Source organism: Protopterus annectens, chromosome 11.part0 (assembly GCF_019279795.1).
Source record: "Protopterus annectens isolate FY-2018-M chromosome 11.part0, PAN1.0, whole genome shotgun sequence".
NCBI lineage: Eukaryota > Metazoa > Chordata > Ceratodontiformes > Protopteridae > Protopterus > Protopterus annectens.
In genome coordinates, this window is record NC_056745.1 from 1558904384 (window position 1) to 1558926658 (window position 22275).

Sequence of the window (22275 nt, forward strand, 5' to 3'; positions counted from 1 at the left end):
TGTATCCCAGATGAACGGCATCTAGGGTTAAGCCAACTTGGAGAGTTTCAGCTCCTACAGCGAGGCTTCTGTGTCATGTTCGGCATTTAAGGCTTTTAAGAGAGCATTCTCTTAAGCTCGAGAGGTCTGTCCATCCAAACCTCCTAATAAGGTTTCCCAGGGTCTGCAGTCAACTGTCCTTGTTCCATCGACACAGGCCAGTTTCTGAGAGACTTCTGTCTGTTCTCCCAGGAGAGACAGTTTCTGAATCCTCTCCTGAACAACTTATAGAAGTGGTACACAGGTAGTGCACAGGTAGCACAAGTGTAAAAGGAGTCACTTAGATTCCCCTGAGGAATCCCCCTACCAGTCACACTAATTTTGATGATGGAGAATGTTCTCCTAGATCCCTCTCCTTTAGGAAGTGTCATTTAGAGAGATTTTCAAATTTCTCAGAAAGGGTTTGGTCCTCCCAAGTGCTTTCTTAGGAGGATCCATTTTTCTTGAGGCTTTCAATTCTGGCCCATCTACTACTTGCATAGTCCCTCCCAGCTAATGAGATGATAGATCTGATCTCCTCCCAGGCATGGAAGGAGGCAGAGTCAACTGAGCCTCTTCCCAGGAAGCCCAAGTATTTTTTGGTTGCTCTCAAAGACCATTCCCATCGGAACAAAGGACCAGTGGCAGATTCCATTGTAGTGGCAGCAGCCACTAAGAAGGAACTTGCAGAAGAGAGTTCCTCTGGGAATTGTGCGTTGGGCAGATTTGGGAAGTGTGTGTACACTTCCGCTACTTTTCTGGTGAGAGCATTTAATTATTTGGCAGACATTACTTGTTTCCAGAGGGAATTGACTAAGGAAACCACCAAATCTTTGCTAGGGACGTTGTCTGTGGATCAAAGAAAATCTATACCCTACAGTCTCTGTCCAATGTCTGTGTACGCCTTATCTGTAATGCACAGAGGATGTGTCTGGAGCAGCCAGCACAACTATTTCCATAAGAAGAAATGCCTGAATATGGCTACGCTGCTTTGTGGAGCATTTAAAGATGTCCTTCATCAGTGCTTCATATGGTAGATGGACTGTTTTTGGACCCAAGGTTAAGGAGACTACTTCAAGCTGTGAGAAGGATGGTAAATCCCTATCTGCCTTAGGGATCAGATTCAGTACCCCTCAAAGATCTTTCTCCTGAAACCAGAAGGGAGGAAAGAGAATTTGGTTTCATAAATTCCAGAGCTTTGCATCTGATACTTCTGAAGAAAGAGCTCTGAGGCAGAGGGGAACTCTTATAAAGCATGCTGCCCAAGGGGCAGAGGTTACCACAAAACCAGGGCTTTAGAGGTTCTTTCAGAAGCCTTTCCAGTGCTCCTGAACAGTTGCCCAACTGTTGCTGTTGCACTCAAGAGTCAGGAGGTGGCCGTCTCTGCACCCAGCGACTTAGGTGCCCATTACTCAAGACAAATGAGTGCAGAGGACCATTACTAGAGGTGGTTTCATTCCCTTCCTTACCCTTCTTCCATGCTGAAAAAGAATTTCTGATGTTCCACCAAAGGGAAGACACTGCTTTTAAGAAGTCATCCGAGAGGTTCCACCAGACCACAGAGGATCCCAAATGTACTAAAAATTATTTTTAGAGCTAAAAAAAAACTGGGACCCAAGGCCAGTCTTGCACCTAAGCTGCTTGAACAAGTCTGTGAATCAACAAAATTCTGGATGGTCACGGTTCAGTCCATTCTTCCAGTACTAAGGAAGAAAGACTGCATGTGCTCGATAGATTTTTCAGGATGTTTACTACCACCTAAAATGGACAGATACTCCAGGAAGTACCTTTACTTTCAGCTGCCAGTTGGGAGCCAGTCATTCTGAGTTCAGAGCTCTGCCCTTTGGTCTCACCACAACCCCTCCTGGTGTTTACCAAGTGTATGGCGGTAGTAACAGCTCATCTACAACTGCAGGGTTTCTGGGTAGTCTCATACTTGGACAACTGGGTCATCACCTCTCTTACCAAGAATCTACTCGTTGAACCCAGGTACTCCTTGCTGCAGCTATGCACAGACTTGGGGATTACAGTGAATCTTAAAACATCCAAGGCACAACCAGTTCAGTCACTAGAGTTCATTGGAGCACTTCTAGGCACCAAACTTTAAATAGCAAAGCTCCCTCAGACAAGAATTACATCTCTTCACCAACAAGCATAGGAAGTCTCATCTCACTAGAAGCCACAAGCAAGACTAATTATTTGCCTTCTGGGCTCCATGGCATACTCAATTACATTAGTTCCACTAGCCAAATTCTTTACATGGGTACTTTAGTGGACCCAATGTTTAATTGGTCAATCAGGAACCAGCCCATGTCTTTGAGAGACATTGACGGACATTTGCAGAGTCCCCATACAGTGGTGGTTAGACTCTGAATATTTTACAGGGATGTCCTTTTATTCTCCACCCCCCCCCCAAGTGCACCGATCATGGTTGTTTCTCAACTGGGGGGGGGGGTCATTACCTGAGAAAAAGGTCCAAGGTGTATGGTCCCAAACAGAGGTCAGTTTTCACAGTCTGTGTCCAAAAACACAGTCAAGGATAATAGAAAAAAATAGCGTGCACTCGTTTATTATCCGCTTTCGTCCGCAGACTTCATCAGATTAAAATTCATCTCTACAAACATGATATATATAACAGTGCTAATCAGAAAATCATTAAATAATTAACTTAATTGATAATTGAAAACTTTTTAAAAAGACAGAATTAAGAAAAACCTGAAATAATGTCAGCATTTTTGTTAACTGACAAACCTCTGTATTTTAAGAAACATTTTACATTTATAGTGTCGTTCAAGCCCAGTGGTGTATCTGATTTCAATTTAATCTGCCATAAAGTCTCACGTTGTTCTATATAATTTTTAAAATCCCCCCCTCTAAGATCAGGATATACAATTTCTAAAACTGAAAAAACAAATTTCTTAAAAACAGAACAACTAACTGAATGCCTGTACAAGGCATTAGTAGCATCTTTTTGACGAATAGCATAAATATGTTCTCTAATGCGCACTTTAAGATGCCTAGTCGTCATCCCCACATAAAAAGCAGAACAACCAGAACACAAACTAATATAAACAACACCTTTGGTGTTGCAATTAGCAAAGGATGGCACAGCTATAATTTTTTGATAAGTATCAATACTAATGTAAGGACCCTCAGAAATGTAACGACAAATATTACATTGTTGGCAAATATTCATTCCTTTTTTATCAGTAGGAATAATAACCGAATTGTTATCATGAAACTCTAACATTTTCTTTAAACTATTATTGTTCCTTGAAACAAAAAAAGGTCTGTCTCCCAACACGTTATATAACTCCAAATTACCTCTGATAATCCTCCAGTTGTTTCTTAATATTTGCTGAATGTGTTGACTATCCAGTGTCATCTCAAGTGTACAAATCAAATTAGTGTTCATATTATTATTAGAAGAAACACTATCAAAATTCAAGTCTCTTACAGTTTTATAATCTAAAAATGGCTTATAATCATTTGTATATTTGTTTTTAATTTCATCACTAACTTTTAATAAATCAGGTTTGGAGTATCCCCTATCAACGAACAACTTGATAATAAATTCTAACTCATAAATAAAAACCTTATACTTAGAAGTCATGCGGCTTGCTCTTATAAATTGCCGTCTAGGAATATTTTTAACAATATGTCTAGGGTGGTTACTAGTATAATGCAAATAATTGTTGTTAAACGTCTCTTTGCGAAAAATGCGACTACGTATGCTATGATCTTCTAAATCCCACCAAAGGAATAAATCTAAAAAATTAACTTCTAAACCAACACAATCTTTAATAAATTGGAGATAAGTAGAGAAAGAATTAATTTCTGAAAGAAATAAATTAGCAGTATGTGAATTACCTTCGATGATAAAAAACAAATCATCAACATAACGGCAAAAAAAGGGGATGCAAAATTTCTTCTTTAAATGGGGTAAAAATTCATACTCCCACCAAGCCATAACTAAATTGGCAAACGCTGGAGCAGCAGGAGACCCCATTGCAACTCCCCTCTTTTGCCTATAGTAGGTCTTATCAAAAATGAAATAATTATTCTCTAAAATGATATCCAAAAAACCACAAATGGTGGAAATGACACATGTAGTTAAACCATAATTCTTTTTGGATAAAAGACAGCGTACAACTTCAACACCTTCAAAATGCGGTATAGAAGTATATAAAGATACTACGTCAACTGTTAACATAATATGTTTCTGATAATCAAAATCTCCACTTAACAAAAAACTATTTAATTTACTCAAAAAATGCCAAGAGTCTCTGACAAATGAGACTTCTTGTTTCAAACATGTTCCTAATACAGCATCAATAACAAGGGAAATGCCTTCAGTGACAGAATGGGGAGAAGACACTATTGGTCTAATGGGAGGATCTATCAAACATTTATGTGTTTTGGGAATCCCAAAAATGACCCCGATTCTAGCTTGTTGTATAGTGCAAAAATCAAAAATCTCATAATTAATGTTGCCAGACATTAAAGCATCATATAAAAATGAATTAATGTCTTTCTGTTTCTGCAAAATTTGATAAAAACTAATAATTTCATATTCCTCAGTATTACTTAAAATCTCACGCATCTTCAACTTGTATGCTTCTTGTTCCATAACAACTGTGTTACCACCCTTGTCACTTTTCATAAACCTGAGTTTTTTGCATAAACTTTTTAAGTTATAGAGTGCTTTAGTTTCATTGAAATTCAAATTAGAATGAATGTTAGATCTAATTTTAAACATATGTTGTAAATCTTGGATGCATAAATCTTCAAATACTCTGATGGTGTGATGTAGTGAAGGAGAAAAAGAAGAAGGTTTAACTAAAGTTTTGTTATTTACAGAGATGTCATTCATAATGTAAAATAAATTTAACTTTCTTGTATATTTTTTTGATTTCTACAACAGTGTTGCTGTAATTGGCTCTAATGCCAGGAACAAAATTCAATCCATAACTTAATATTTTTAACTCAGTTTCACTAAAGCAATAATTGCTTAAGTTAACAAGGCCAAATTTGTCATTAACACAATTTAGGTTTCGTCCCCCGAAGATCCTGAAGCAAGAAAAGTCCGGCTTCTTGTTAAAATGGACTGCTTGTTTCCCTGGTTTTTCTTGCTGAAAAAAACAGAAGCAGAACCTTTAACAGCTGATTTAGGACCAGTCACTGCTTTATTTTTAACATTGTAATCTTTGTTGGAATCTGTAACAGCCACCTCTTCAGTAGTGCCAACTTGATTGACAACATTCACAACATCTGAAGTCAAATCAACCTTAGCAGGTTCACTGCCTTTCGTTTCATTACAAGGAGCAAGAGACAACCGTTGCTCAACCGTCGTATTAGTAAAAAGACGTTGGCCAGACATATTAGGTTTGGAAGTCACTGAACTATAAGTTCGATTTTTACCATAATTGAATTCTTGCCCATAATTGCCAGTAAGGCGATAATTGCCAACATCATTGGTGTTATTGTGATACCTTTTGTTGACAAAATTATCGTAAGCAGTATGATTTTGATACGCGGCAATGTCCCGCGTTAATTTTGAAAGCTTCCGCCCTATAATTTCATTAGAATGGTTCTCAACCTCAATACATAATGAATTAAAAAATTCAGAATACGTGTCACCAAGAAACATAACTTTTAAATTAGTTTCAATGCCGATAATCTCCTCTTTAAGAAAACCCATTTTCACGTTATTATTGTCAATGAGCAGACTAAGTAAACGCAAACCTGCATCATTGAAAAAAGTTACTAGATTCTCAAAAAACGGGTCGTCAGCAAAGACCCCATTAGGACATTTAAAAAATCTTAGTCCCTTAGGGACTATGTTTAATTCTATACAGCGTAAGAAGTAACAATTTTCTTTCAAAGTGTGGATTCGAGCGTTCTTTACCCAAAACCTCATCTTTGTCAACACCGACTGTGTTGCCCAAATCAATCACGGTGTCCATTTCCTCATACACTTCTTCTTCGGGACTCGAGGCATTCGCCCCTGCTCTCCTATCGCGATAATGGTCACACTTACGTTGCTTGCTTCGTTCGTCAGCGTTGGATACCAAAATTTTAAGGGAATTCTGAATCTCCACCAAAGTGGAAACCAACAAGTTATTAAAACCAGCGTTATTGTTGGAATTAACATTGTTAGATGATGGTGTTGGATAAATAGAAATGTCCAACAACGGGTCTTCGTTGATACCTTCATTAACCTCGGCCATGGCAATAACAAAAACAAACCCAAAATCAAAAAACTTGTAAAATTCAAAAAATAAACCACAGTCAAGGATAATAGAAAAAAATAGCGTACACTCGTTTATTATCCGCTTTCGTCCACAGACTTCATCAGATTAAAATTCATCTCTACAAACATGATATATATAACAGTGCTAATCAGAAAATCATTAAATAATTAACTTAATTGATAATTGAAAACTTTTTAAAAAGACAGAATTAAGAAAAACCTGAAATAATGTCAGCATTTTTGTTAACTGACAAACCTCTGTATTTTAAGAAACATTTTACATTTATAGTGTCGTTCAAGCCCGGTGGTGTATCTGATTTCAATTTAATCTGCCATAAAGTCTCACGTTGTTCTATATAATTTTTAAAATCCCCCCCTCTAAGATCAGGATATACAATTTCTAAAACTAAAGTTAATTATTTAATGATTTTCTGATTAGCACTGTTATATATATCATGTTTGTAGAGATGAATTTTAATCTGATGAAGTCTGTGGACGAAAGCGGATAATAAACAAGTGTACGCTATTTTTTTTTATTATCCTTGACTGTGGTTTATTTTTTGAATTTATCAAGTTTTTTGATTTTGGGTTTTTCACAGTCAGTGTATTGGAGATTAGAGCAGGCCTTTCAGGACTGTCTTTCCTTGGGAGTAATTTCTATTCAACATGGCAGTAGTTTAGTACAGGGAGGAACCAGATCATATCCATTGTGTCCAGAAACCTTGGGAGTGTGACAATAGGCAATGTGTTTTTGCCATTTTCTAATAGCTGCCCATATCCTAGGGAAATCCAGTATCCTGGTAGACGGTTTGAGCAGGTCTTTTCTATTCCCTCATGAATGGCCCTTAAACCCATTAGTAACAGAGTGGATTTTCAGCCTTTGGGTCCAACTTACTAGCACAAGATGTAGGACAGTTTGGTGAATTTATACTGAAAATCATATAAAACCCTGAGTTAGAACTATTTGGTGCGTCTTAACTGAAAGATATAAAATAAAATCCTTTCAGAGGCTGTATGTAACTTGTGTCTGTATTAGCCCCGCTCCACTCACCCTCACTGTGCTCGGGCTCGCTCTGCGCCCCATCCTGCCCCCAATTTCCCCCACCCCCTGTACTGCTAAATTTATACTACTTTAAGCCACTCCCCTTATGCTAACTACCAATCAGTGCCTCACACATCACTAAACAGCCCTCTCCTCTCGAGCCCATTACCTTTTCCTCCATTCCTCCAAACCCTGTTGGCACAGTCAACCCTGATAATTGGCCAGCCCCCTTTACATAATGCAAACAAATAAAACAACACTAATTACCTTACTGCCTCTACTATTTTTATTTCATCACCTTACTGCCTATGAACATAAATTTTATCTATGTATTCATTACCCAAAAGGTCATGCAGCCTCCCATGACTTCTCACACAAGACTACACACTTAACCATCCTCCACACACCCGATCTACTACCCTCAACAAATTATCACCCTTGTAAAGCCACAAAATGCAATCCTAAAGACAAACCCCGGGATTCATGAAGCTTGCGCCAGGCGTAGCGTAGGCAGTATAATGCCAAATATGGCCGCCGAGCGATTCAGGTACGATCCAATTCCACATGCACTACCAGCGTATGCCAGATCTGCACAGCTCTCGGCTCATGTATGGTAATCACCCCATGCGCCTTAGTGCAGCATGCAAATGAAGGTACATAGCGATTCATGAAGTGGTGCAGGCGTAGCCTAAGCATACAGAAATATAAACCAAAAAAAAAAAAAAAACAGTTTACATTTTTCCAAACAGAACATCGGAGCCATGAAAGCGGACCAAACTTACGTATTACAAAGTTTACATATGCCAATGGCTAAATATACAGCCAGTAGCATAAAAAAACACGCACAACGCATAAAAAATAACATTTAATGTCATGGCCACACTAAAGCAAAGTACAACTGCAGGGCATGTGTGCGCAGACGGGAACACAAGGAAAATGTATACCGATGTCATAAAATTGCAATGTAACACAAATCATTGCGCCATAATAGTCAATGGAATGCATGCTACACCACAACCAAGGTGCAAGGGTTGATAAGGGTCTGTGACAGTGTTCGGCAAGGTAACTATGAATTAGTAGTCAATGCCATGCAAATGAGGCAAGTAATACTGAATCGCAAACGTCCCGCTGGCCTAAGGATGTACCATACGGTGCAGCGGCACAACATCGAGGAGTGGCCTGGAGGTATACATGACATCAGCAGTGGGGTGTGCCACCGTAAGCTGTAAGCACATTGGAGCATTGCTAATCCAGGTTGCCCGTTGCTAAGCAAAGCCGCAGCATAGGGGTGTGGATGTCGCCATAGCTTTGCTTAGCTGAGAACACACATGGTGACCAAAAGCGCATGTGTACGTGGATGACAACGCACTCGAAACCCGGTAAATGGCTGCGCGCAGCGCGCACCACAGCTGAAACAAGAAGGTTACAGGAAGACAATAAGGAAATGCAGTAGGGTAATTGGAGTACAACTGAGTAATTAACACCTATTAACTCACAGTGGGCCATTGACGGTAGCTAACAAGGCTGCTAGTAGCAACCTGCAGAACAGGATAGGGGAAGTGCTGAATTGCAAAGAAAAGAGAACTGTCACTGCAGAGCAAAGCAAACCTGCAGTAGATTGGCTATAGAACACATTTCGCAACACAATCCTGGGTTGGGAAAGTACAAAACAAGAAAGCTGGCTGCTGAATGCATGCCTTACAATGGAAGGGGAATCGTTATGAAAAGTGAAGGCAAGGGCAAGAGGTGATCCACGGCAGCTAAATGTAATTCAACACCAAAGGCACCACAATAGCAGTACCTGCGGTAAAACACATAAGTAAGATACTTTGCAGCTCTGATTGTACATACACACCCTATGACATCATCAGTGTCCAAAGCACAATAGTATAAAGTGTGAAGGCACCTCACACACACTCGTGTATTCCCAAACACTGAACCAGCAGTGTAAACAGATGGGGAACTTTTACAATGTACTTGTTGGGAACTGCCATAGCTGTGATTCATCACCATGTGTTGGAGACTGAAGGTGGTGTGGAGAATGATGCTGACCACCACCTCAGGCCCTGGAGGAGGAGAAGAGTGTTCAGACCAAGAGTAACCTACCAGGGGCCAAACGATCTGGAGATAGAGCTTTACAGGGTGGACAGAGACATCATACAGCAAATCGTTGAGCTGTGTTGGCCACACCTCAGAGCCAGAAACAACAGAGGGGAACCCATCCTAGTGGACATGAAGGTATGTGCAAGCTTGAGAATACTAGCCACAGGTACCTTTCAAAGGCCAACTGGAGATATCATGGGGATCTCACAGGCATCAGCATCCAGGGTACTCCACCAGTTCCTGGATGCCATGTTACCACATGCCAATGAGCATATATACTTCCCCCGAACTCGGGAGGAGTTGGCCAGCGATATGCACCTCTTCCACCATGTGGCAGACTATCCGGAGGTACTGGGTGCAATAGACTGCACGCACATACATATCAATTCACCACCTGGTGAGCATAGTAGGCACTACATAAACCGCAAGGGATGCCACTTTATTAACTGCCAGGTCATGTGCAATGCCCAGGGCATTATCACGAATGTGTGTGCCGGCAGCCCTGGAAGCTACCATGGCTCTCGCATCTGGCATGCCTCACAGCTGTACCAGGTATTTGTCAGTGGGGACATCTCATATGGCCACCTTGTGGGGGATGCTGGCTATGCACTGGAGCCGTGGATGATGACTCCCATCAGAAATGCACACACACCCATGCAAGAACGCCATAATGAGGCACACTTACAAACCAGAATCATCATAGTGCGTGTTTTTGGGATGCTGAAATCACGGTTCCATTGCTTGGACATATCTGGTGGAGCCTTGCAGTACTCTCCAGGCACGTGTGCCCACATCTTCATAGTATGTGCCATGCTACATGATATGATCTTGCGGAAACAGCTGCAGCAGGGACATAATGGTGAAGGCCCTCACAGCCCACCGCAATTGCCAAGAGCATCACAGGCACAGAGGGATTCAGACCACGAACACCCTGTGCCAGCCCCAGTAGGCAGATGGGGTGTGCCCAGTATGCCCATGCCTTGGCAAAGAGGGAACGTATAGCACACACACTGACAGTGTAGGCCCCTATGGACTGATGCACTTCTCCACCTGCGCACACAGTAAAATGGATGGCACACACACACGACCACCTGTAAATTGTCATGTATAGGTGGTCTACTGTGTGCATCCTACATAGGCAGCCCTCAACTATTGCACACACAACAGCTATTGGTACAAGGTAAGTCAACACCTGAACAGTAAATTAAACTAACAGCATGTGTTGATACTGCATGTATAGGTTCCTAGGTACATCGGTAGGTACATGCCTGATTGTCAGAGGCCATTCATCAGCCTAGCCAAAATGCGTCTGCTGTCGCCACCCCATTGATTAACTAACTGTCCCTCTGTAGAGCAGAGCCAATTGCGGGGTCCCTGGAGTGTAACCACTGTTCCCCACCCACTCTGCAAGGATTCCCTGGTGTATTAATGAGGGGCTCCATATAATGTAATCAGGGATGTAATACCAAAGCATGAGGAGTACCCATGACAGGTGTCTGTCACCCCAGCATTCTCCAGTTATGGTTGTGGCAAGGTGTAGCACATTACAGTGTGTGGCTCACTGAAATTGATTCCCATAGCTGGAGCACATCCATTAAGCATCACTTGGACATATCATTAATAGGTATCATCCATATGTAAACTAACTGAGTTACACATTTGTTTGCAGTGTGGAGGAACAGCCATAGTACAGTCCACATACTAAACACCATAACACTTGTACATATCCCAGATGCCCCAGTGGTAAAGCCACTGACTGTCTCGTGCATGTTCCCGGTTCCACAACCTGCAAGGGCTGTTACGTAATTCCGATGTCCCGAATAATGGATGTTGGATGCAGGTCATTAGAGCACGTTTAAGCACATGTTAGTGGGTTTATGCGCCGGCAAGTGCCGGTAAGCGTAGTTTAAACATGACTACATGGAAATGTGCAAAACAGGTCTATGCTTTGCTGAATATCGTGCAGATCATGGGCAAAGCTGGCCAGAACCACTGAAATCTGCATTATTCACCCTTGTACTAATAGTGCCTGCTCTGATAGGTAAAACGACCACTGCTAGGAGTAGAACGTGCAACCATGTACGCAATCACCTACAACTAAGCTACCTGAGATGTACCAACGGCAGGTGTGTATTGTGACAGGTTAAAACAGAAAAGGGCGGAGTTCGGGAAATAGTATACACTGCCATGTACCCAACGAAAGGTGTGTTCTCTCTCTCTCTCTCTCTATATATATATATATATATATATATATATATATATATAAAATGTAGAGATGGAAAGGGTGACAGATATATGTCGATATATACGGATATACATATATATGCAAATATATATATATATATATATATAGGTTAACAACATGTACACAACCATGGAGGTACATATAAATAGGATACTGCCAAATACCGAATGCTTTACATACCGACACGTGTAATCACGAGGCTTAAAGACCGAAAGACCACAGTACCGGAACACTAGAACCGCGAGTACTATTATCTCGATGTTAAGGGACATTTAGTTAGTGCTTCTGGTGCTGCGGTCCAGGTAGGTACTGTGTTTGTGTGTTTCTGATTGCTGTAGTGCGTGTAAGTGTGTGTTCCGAGTGCGGTGTGTGTTTCGGTGGGACTGTAATGTGTGTGTGTGTGTGTTTGCTTTGTGTGTCTGTCCGTGCTATCTCGGAGGTAGATTATTACAGTCGGTGTGGTGTGGGGGGCGCAGCCACCCACATGGGCTGTGTATGGGGCATGGCCACCTGGCCATACGTAGTGTAGGATGGTTTGTTTGGATGTGATGGGTAGCAGTATGTGTGTATGTGTGTGTGTGTGTGTGTGCTCTGTGTTTGTGTTAATTCCGGGAGTTTGACTGTCGCGAGTTTGAGTGTTCGGTATTGTGGGGTTTGGGAGTCTGTGAACGGTAATGTGGTTGTTGGAAATGTGTGTGTTCCTGAATCCTTGGGTATGCCGTATCAGGCAGCTGAATCTTCAAATATGTATGCAACATGGACCATAGCAATCACACATTCCGCCACGACCGAACGTTATGAACAAAGGATATGGAGACTATATTATAGCAATAATCCACGCCTGGGTGTGGGTAATGCTTGATTTACCCACGATTGTCTTTGTTTGGCCACTCTGGCTTCGCCCTCGTGAACAAACCACACCAACCGCGGGTAAATTCACCATTACCCATACCCAGGCATGGGTTACTGCTATAATACACTATTACAAATATATGCTATGGACATAAGCTAAACATAGGATTACCACCTGTCCCACCTTGCGAGGGGCATTCCCTCTATGTGCGGTAGTGTCCTGACCAAAATGAGTACAAATACTAATGCCGTACAATCTTGAGACAATTCTGCATGTTCCATAGTTAATGTAATGGTTGCATAAAATAGTCATCTGTATCTAACGTACCTACATGTAACAAGAAACAGGATAAGCAAGTAAACCGCTACAAGAATATAAGCTTTTATATAGGCATATATGTAAAGTTCTATACTTTGTACTGACCGTGGGTATGTGTCGGCCACTAAAATCTGATGTGTGTCCTGCAAATGTTCCACTATGGCCATTTAAAAAGGTGGCAACCCAAGACAGAGGTTCAGTCACCAACACAACTCCAATGAGTGCAAATATCTGTGACAAATATACGAGACAGCTTTCATGTAGCAACATTTCATTACATACCGATGTATTTCCGAAGGGATTGAAGGACCAACATCACCTGCATGCTATATAGGAACCAATTAACAATGGCTTAATGAATAAGCCTGCAGTAACCATAGTATTAGTCTACTAAATGATAGGTCTTCAGTTAGGGAAGGAGCCCTCACACACGTATGGAATATGTATAAATGCAATTCCTACACACCTTCATCTGCTTTGTACACCCACCTACATCTCCCCCACACCCGAAACAATTGCAATACAGACTGTAATAACATCACAAACATCCACTCACTCTATGACATCTGCAGAAGCCTTAACATACCTTGTGAGACGCACTATAATGGCCCTATGTGAAATCGTTGCTGTTGTGCAATGTAACAGACTCCGATGTTACAGGATTTGTTTGCAATAATCCTGTATCAGACAGCTGATATAACAGCGACAGTCACATGTAGAACTACATCCTCTAGCCGTTACACACAATCCATGGGCGCCATGAAGTTAAAATATCTCTGTGTCTCTCCATATAGCTGTTGCAATTCATCACAAACAACACATCCAGGCCGTCTTCCTCAAAGGTAGGGCAAAGGGACAACGCCCAAGTGGAGTATTCAATTATACCCCACTGTTGCCATGTAATTGGCTAATGGAGTAGCTGCACGGCTGATGTGCATGTAATCTACTGCGGAACACCAGTTGGTGGCAGGATACCACGTTACTGGTATCTATATATAAAAGGATGGTTTGTCATACATTCAGACCGTATGTACATACAAGAAAACCGTTAAAACAGAAAAGGAATAGGACTGATATTGTAAACTCGGACTTACTAAGAAGGTATGTAGAACACTCAGTATGTTAGTGTATGTAGTGCCTGTTCTGTATTAATGAAAGTGTACGCAAACATATAGTGGGAAAAGGTATTATGTAGTGATGAATTGTTGATCATAGCAATGCTCGTAGAAATTGTGTGTACCGCTGCGGGTCACAAGGTAAACACCTCATATACAACAAGGGATGCTACATAAGGACTTTAAACACAACAACTCCACTCCAGCCGCTGTCAGTGACAGAGTTTGTCCAACAAGTACGTGCCATAACAGGGGATAGTATATGTTGATATACTGTAACAGTAGGCATATGTATGGGTGTATAACTGAGAATAACATGTCTAAGGTGGTCCTGCTGTGCAATTATGATTTGCATTATGGGATATTGTTGCAAAAATGTGAAATTTACAGTATTGTAGGTAGATATGTCTAACATTTTACATATCATTACTGTTATATTATGCAAACATCAGGTATGTCTATTGGCATGTACAATACACAATAACAGGATACATATGACTTGTAGTCACCAGACAGTGTATCAGCATGATAGCTAATTGAAATGGAAGAGCTAGTCAATTATCCATGCATAAAGGACATGTAATAGCTTCTTAGGTTCATAGTTAGGTACTATGCTGTCTGGCCAAGTCCATTCGTAAGTCTAACTACAGTGTTTTCACTTGTGGCACCTCCCTAGGTTAGTGTCCTGTGCCTGTGAACAGCAGAGCCTTTCATTTCCTGCACCTCTGTACAGCAGAGCCACTGCAGTGATCCCTGGCGTACATGTCTGTCTCCCATCCACCCATCGAGGTATCTCTTGAAGAGTGCTAGTGAGGGTCCCTGCCTAATGTACATAGGAATCATGTTCCAAAGCATGGTGAGTGTCCGGGTCAGGAATGTATCCCTCCAGCATGTCCTAGTCATCATTGCATTTAGGTACATATCCCAGAGCATGTGGCTCTCAGTGGCTTTTGCTTATGTGGAGCATATCCATTAATATTGTTTTGGACATGGGCCTTGTATGTTCAGCAGAGATCACCTCTGAGTATGCAGTATGCAAATTACAGTTGGGGTTTCTGTAGTTGGGCTGCATGCGTCATCCTTCGGAGGTCAGTAATCCTCTTGATGTGGTAATGTTGTGGTATTTAAAGCCGTTGCTGTTGTCTCGTAAGGTACATCCCAAATGGGATGTTGTACCCTTTAATGTGTTTCATAAGTCATGAGTAGAGAGGTACAATGGCTGCCTTTGTTCTGGCTACAAACCCATTAGAGATTATGGTGGCCACTTAGAAGGATATCCACACCACCTTGGCAATATTGTTATCAAAGTAGTGGGTGCTATCTACTTGGGTTGTAAGATCCCTTATTATGTCTTATGTATGTAGGGGACTACCACCTATGTGATAGTCAGCGGGTGATTGGTGTAATCCAAAGGGGGTGTCTATGCACCTTGTGGCATTTAGCTTGAGGCCATGTTATTGACATCGGGTATCCGTCCCAGTGACACCCTTATGGAGGGTGTCTGTATCAGCTGGTGAATCAATCACGGCCCCTAGTTTGCAGTCGTCTGCAAACCTATTCAGGGTAAGTCCTTCTGTGCTAGCTTGTACCTCCGAGAAGCATATACCGAACATGAGGGGCCCTATGATCGAGGACTGAGGGACGCCAATTGTAACTCATTTACAGTAGGAACTAGGGTATGCTACCCTCACTGTGTGGGTTATGTCCGTGAGCCACTTTGCATAACATCTCGTGACGGAGGGGTTGATGTGCAGGTGGATGTGTATGTTTACAATACCAGAATGGGGAACGGTGTTAAAAGGCTTTGAGAGGACAAGGTAGGCTGTGTGGACCCTCTTACCCTCATCTACTGCCTTGGTAACTGTCTCACAGGACTCCACCAGGTTTAGGAGTCGTTGTCTGGCCCTAACAAATCCAAACTGGGTGGGATCAAAGGTTTGGAGGCCACCAATGTCTCTGTGAATGAGATCCATGATGATGTGCTCCATAGCCTTGCAGAACAGTCTAGTCAGGCGTATAGGGCAATAGTTCCCTGGTCCATTGTGGTGCCACCTTTGTGGAGTGTGATAACTGTTGCTGTGCACCATTCAGGGGCCACAATGCCTGATGCAAGGCTATTAGTGAATTTGATGCCCAAGTGGGGAGCCATTTCGTTCTGAAGTTCATGTAAATCGCAGCCTGGGATGTTGTACGGTCACATGGATTCTGTGTTCCTGGCTTTAGAGAGTGCAGCTTTGAACTGCGTAGTTGTGACCGCAGGGACTCTACATTGTTCCTGTATAGATTTGGGCCCTTTAGGGTGTGAGAGGGCTGTAAAGTTAGCACTGAACCTATCTGCCAGGATGTTGCCAATATCGGTCGGTTCTGTAATGTTCATGCCTAACTGCTGTATGTCAGAGCAGATTTGGGTATCGCCTTCGAGAGTTGTGACATACCTCTAGAACGCTTTGCGGTAGTCCTTGGAATGAGTTGCAGTAATGTTTACGTAGCTAGCTTTCGAGGATGTGATAAGGGATCTCAGATTCCTACTGAGGCTGTCCAGGGAGCTACCCCACTCATGGGATTGTACTCTACTTTGCAATAGTCTCCTCCTTCTGTTGTAGATTATGTCCATGACAGTGGACCACCAGAGTGGCGTCCGTTTTCTGGTGGGTACCATCATGGCTCTATTTGGGATAGCGTGAAACATGCAGTCGTGTAAGTGCTAATTAAGTGCAGTTGTGTATGATTCAGCGGTTGTAACTGCATTGTCCATCTGCACAGGTGTCATGACGTTTACTACTGCTGTCATAAGAAGCCTGACGTTGGCTTTGTAGAAATATTGTACTGTGTTTTCCATAAAGGGTGTGGTGCCGGGATATGGATAACCAGGGTGATTAGCGTACGTTCTTATCTGACCAACGAGGAGATAACCCCAGGTGTGGAACACCAGTCACACATGTTGGTAATGACCAGGTCTAGGATATTGTTGGCCCTGGTGGTGGTGTGGATAGGTTGATCCAGCCGATTGGGGGTTATGAATCCCAGAAAGCGTTGGCCTAATGTGTCGGTACATGAGTAGGTATCCCAGTTAATGGTGGGGTAGTCTCAGTCGCACATCCATAGTTTCTGTTTGAACCCTATTTTCCAGTACACCAAGCAGTGAGGACTGTTAACCACGGGGCATGGTGTGGAATCTGTAGCAAGCTACAATTTGTATAGCAGTTATGGCCACAGTTAGTTGCACTTGGATTACCTCTGATGCATTGTGCTAAGCAACCAGCCTGGAGGTGTGTATATCCTTGGGAAATATGGACACACCTCCGCTGTGGGTGTTCTGGTCCTGGTTACATGGCTGAAAGGTGTGGTCTGAGTAATAGCCTATTAGTGCAGGGGTGCTCTCAGGGGCCTAGAAGCAGGTCCCAGTCACTGCAGAGATATCGAAGTGGCCCATTACAAGGAGTACCTCGGGTGAGTGCGTTTGAGATGAAGATGTCAAGCATTGAGTAGCATTACCCTCAAGTTTTGCTTGCCTGTTCCTGTTATGGTGTTGAATATGTTATTTGAACCGTGCCTAAAACAGGCACCATAGGAGCAGCAAGAGCCTTAGACGTTGTCTGTAATCCCAGGGCCGACAGGTGCAGGCCATCTGTGCCAAAGCATTGTTTTCTGTCGACCATGTCATTCAAAGCAGACAGATACTGGATACCCTTGGAATGACACCAGAAGCATAGCCAACTGTTGAAGTGAATAATTCAGTCCTTGTACTGTGTTATCAGTCTGGACGAATGCTTCTCAGGGCTAGGGCAATACCTGCCTGGGCTACAAGATTGGAGAACTATTCCATGTCTCTGTACATGTAGTACAGGAAGTTACATCTCAGGGTATTCACACTAACATGGAGAATGACACCGTCATATTGTACCTATTGAGGAATGACCTGAGTGCATAGGTTATGTTGCGGATCCTGTTACCCGACAGCCAGCTGAAAGTGACTATCACCTTGTGTAGCCTGCTGAGTGAGACATCAGTGTGACCACCTATAGAGTCACCTATGATTAGTGTGTTGGGTATGTTATATCGCCCTATTGGCTGTAGTTGATGGGCACACTGAGTCTGTGTGCTATAAGTAATTGGTGTTGTGTTGGGTGATGGGGGCTGCCTGCATTTCTGCTTTGGAGTTCTCTGTTGCCTAGACAGTGTAGTATTGAGAGGCTCCGCAAATGTTTTAGTCTTACTATGTGTGGCCTGTAGTGGTGGAGATCTAGTGAGACTATGTGATGAGTGTGGTGTGATGCAAACATTTAACATCCCCACATGATTGTCAGGTTCAGTCTGGGTTGGAGAGAGCTTTACCTCCAGCATGGCTACATATGTGCATCTCCCACAGGTTGTAGTGTTGTATGTTAGGAGGGGAGCATTGACTGTGTACACGAGACAATTTCTATATTGCCTCATGATGCCCATATTCATCATATAGACAGGCGATAACACTGGGTTTTGACACTTGGACATGCCTTAATATTTAACTATTTCCCACTAGATATGTGAGGAAAGTGTGTACAACAGCTGTTTTACTCTAAGCAAGCGGGAAATGCATGTACAAACAGTGTTTACCTGTAGGAAATGAGGGGGATTGAGTGCTATAGTAATTAGTAGCTCATGAAGTGCTTACATGTTCTGAACAAGTGCTGAGCATGAATAAGCAATACAGATAGGGTGTCGGATAACATAAACACACTGTCCCCCCAACAGGTACACAATCACATATTCATGAACACTACAGAGCCCCTGTAACCATAACTATGATGGTACAAGGTGCACTCAGGTTGCATGTGACCTGTCCACATCCCTGGTTGTATCATACACATGTGGCAAAACAGTTTACTCTACACATACACATCATGTAAAACATAGCTTCATGTCAGTCTGTGAAAACACTGAATGTTGCACACCAACAGTTATTACAACCCACAAAGTGGAGACACCACTCATAATGGGAGGCACTGCACTATTACCCTGCTGAGTCTGGTCTGAAAGTCCATGAACCTTAATCAACGTATATGTTGTTAGAAGTACAGATGTAGATGACAGTACGGATGATTTCACACTGCATATCATACCTGTGACAGGACATAGGACATCATCACCCATACTGTGTTCCAACTACACTCAGTATACTAGATGTACCTTTGTATGTCACAGGAGTGTTCTGCCAGTGGACTGTTGACAGAACCAACACTACAAAAGGTGTCTGAGTGATATGTGCATATCACACCAGTGGCAGCTACAGTAAAAAGGGTTAATTTGTTGTACTCCCCCTTATTGTAGCCCATACCACACAGGCAAATGGGAGGCATCTGCGTATGTAAGTACGTGAATGGCTATGACCTAGGAGCAATAGCTGACTCAGTGTTGTGGACAACATACAGAATGGGCTTTGTGGGTGAGGTGTGTGACATATGTGCACAATTTGACAGCTGCATATTGCATTGTCACTACTAGGTTAATAACCCTGTACCCATGAACTACCACCTAGGCAGCGGTCAAAATAATGGACACTGTGTGTAAGGGATGGTGCTGTGCAGTTTACCTCCCTGAGCTAGTGACGTCACCAAGCCTATAAGGTAGTCATAAGAGGCAACCCTAGTCATGACAGGGTGCCATCCATGAGCATGGAGAGCATTGTACAGCCATACTCATCACTCAAGTGACCAGTATCGGATCACATATCACCTTTAAGGGGTATTGCCCATGTTTGGATGGGCAACACCAGCCTTCACAATCCTCATCTCCACTATGTAGCATGATGCCTACCCTGCATAAAGACATGTCCAACACTGTGATGTTGGACATGCTACATGTACATATCCTGATCTGAAATACATACATCATGGAGATCCATCTTCCTAGTACAAGGATCGCCACATGCTGGACAGATCTTGTGCCATACACGTTACATACACCTGCCATACTATGCAACCCTGTCCAGCAAAGCTGCACATTTCACCTCTGTCAGACATGGTGTGATGACCGCATGGTCGATGTATCATTAACCGTCTGGATCAGTTATGTGACACTGCTTCACCTGGCGCCAGAAACATGGCTGTCGGCTACAGCTATAAAACCTTACATCCTATGCTCATACATGGCCCAGGGCATACAGACTGCTACATGACCTTGGCCGTACATGCTATAGTTGATAACCATCCCTGCAAATACCATCCGGCTAGCCATTGTCCCATGTGTATCACATGTGCAACACAGGCGATACGTGGCAAGATGTTGAACTGCTGTACAGTGCCGTGTAGATGTATATGGCAAAACACATGCATGTAAAGACTTCATGTGCATGTCTGCATTGTCACAGGTCATGTCCGTTAAGGCAGTGTATGTGTTAAGTGACATACACGCAGCATCAAGGTCGACGGCATTAATGTGGACACATCCAGGCATGTGCTGATAGGTAAGAACACCAGTACAGGCAAACAGACATGCCCACATCAAGACAGCATCCACATGGAGTATGAGCAATGTAATCAGGTGACACACATCTATGGTGATAATATCCAATCCCCATTGAGTGTCACGTGTGTGACACAAACTTGTCAGTGTCATGAAGATTTGCAAAGACAACTGTTCATATGTACTAAATGTAATACACATGTATGTGCAGTTGTATCTCTGTGCATCTCTGAGATACTGTGACCTGTCCCTATCATTATTTCTTTCAGATATGCCTCGAGCAAGGCTCCCAGCCTATACCTGCTTGGAGGATGAGGCCCTTATACCTTACCTCCAAGACAGCCTTGTTTAGCCATGTGCCACAGCATGCATAGCAATGTGATGACCAGTGGCAGGAACTTCGCAGGAGGGTTAGTGGGTGGCCATAACCGCACATACCAGCAGGTGCGCAGACACTGCACGGACCTGATCAGACGTGCGAAACAGCATGCAAATGCAATCGCCAGGGAACAGGTGCAACAGGTGGTGGGCCACCAACCCAGCCCCCACTCACACGTACTGAGGAGCTACTGGCCAACCTGGGGACACCATCAGAACAGCATCCACAAACCCTAGCTGCCATCGTGGAGGTGGGTGTCTCTCAACCACTGAGCCTGGAGTTGCCTGTATGTCACTACTGCACATATAACTATTATATCCCATTTAGTTGCATGTATCACTGTACAATATGTAATGTAACATGATATGCAAGGCATGTATACACACATGCTGCATACTATAGTATGCTACTCTGTGAAGGCACACATGTGCATACTCCATAGTATATCCTATTGTAATGCCGAATGTGTTAACATGCACATTTCACCCTGTAGCTGTCATACTGTCATGGATAATGATCATACTGCTGTGTCAACCCTATATAGGTACCTCTGGCATTCCGCAGAGACAGCAGGCCATTGCAGAGACCGTTATAAGTATCAGGCAAGTTAATGCACAGATATATTCCCAATGTGGCCAGTTAACACATGTACACATAATGTATGGTCCGGTCACAATATACAGGTCGCATCTTTAATCCATCACACTGGCTACCCATGTGCAATACTTAAAACTAAGTGAAACACCGACATGAAACCACAGAAACTGTCATTGCTAGATGTGTGGACAGCTGTGCATACAACGGTGGAGGTGTTCAATGTAGGAGTATATACTACACATCAGAACTACAAATGTGGGGTACACAAACAGTACTTAACAGTGAGCTGGAGTATGGGCAGCCCACAGGATTCACCATTGTGGAATATGCCCCTGCAATGAGTGCACACATTGTGATGTGCCATCTGACATGTCCATGACATGTAGTGGTCCGGATGCAACATTGTCTCACTATCCCATAAAACACATACCAAACATACAACCCTTTGTCTGCATAACCCTGTGGGCAGTGGAGTATCTGACATCTGTGGGTGTATGTCATATGGTACAACACAGACATGTGAGATAGACGGCCATCACAACCGTTTGGCCATCACATCTTCACACATGGCCATGGAGGATGGCCAGAGACATGAAGCAACACACACAGTAGATGTGATGTGTTTGTGTGTACACCTTGTTGCACATTGGCTACACATGGTCCAACTATAGCCTTTGTTAAATGGTTATATTGCAGATGTGGAACACTGGACATCCTACAAGCTTGTGCACAGCTTGTGGAGGCGTCACTTAATTCGACCACATAAGATGTGTTGAACATCATGACTGTGTCACAGCATGACAGTAGTCACCTGTACAGCATCCACATACATACACAGACAACCACATCAGGCCACAGATACAGTACATTTCCCTTGCTGCTGTTGGACATCACTGTCAGCCGTTCAC

General features: G+C 42.9%; 1 protein-coding gene across 7 annotated transcripts in view; it reads left to right on the forward strand.

The window, feature by feature from the left end:
* AHCYL2 (adenosylhomocysteinase like 2) overlaps positions 1–22275 on the forward strand; it is a 1498752-nt gene that overhangs the window by 744150 nt on the left and 732327 nt on the right. The gene's annotated exons all lie outside the window — the stretch shown is intronic.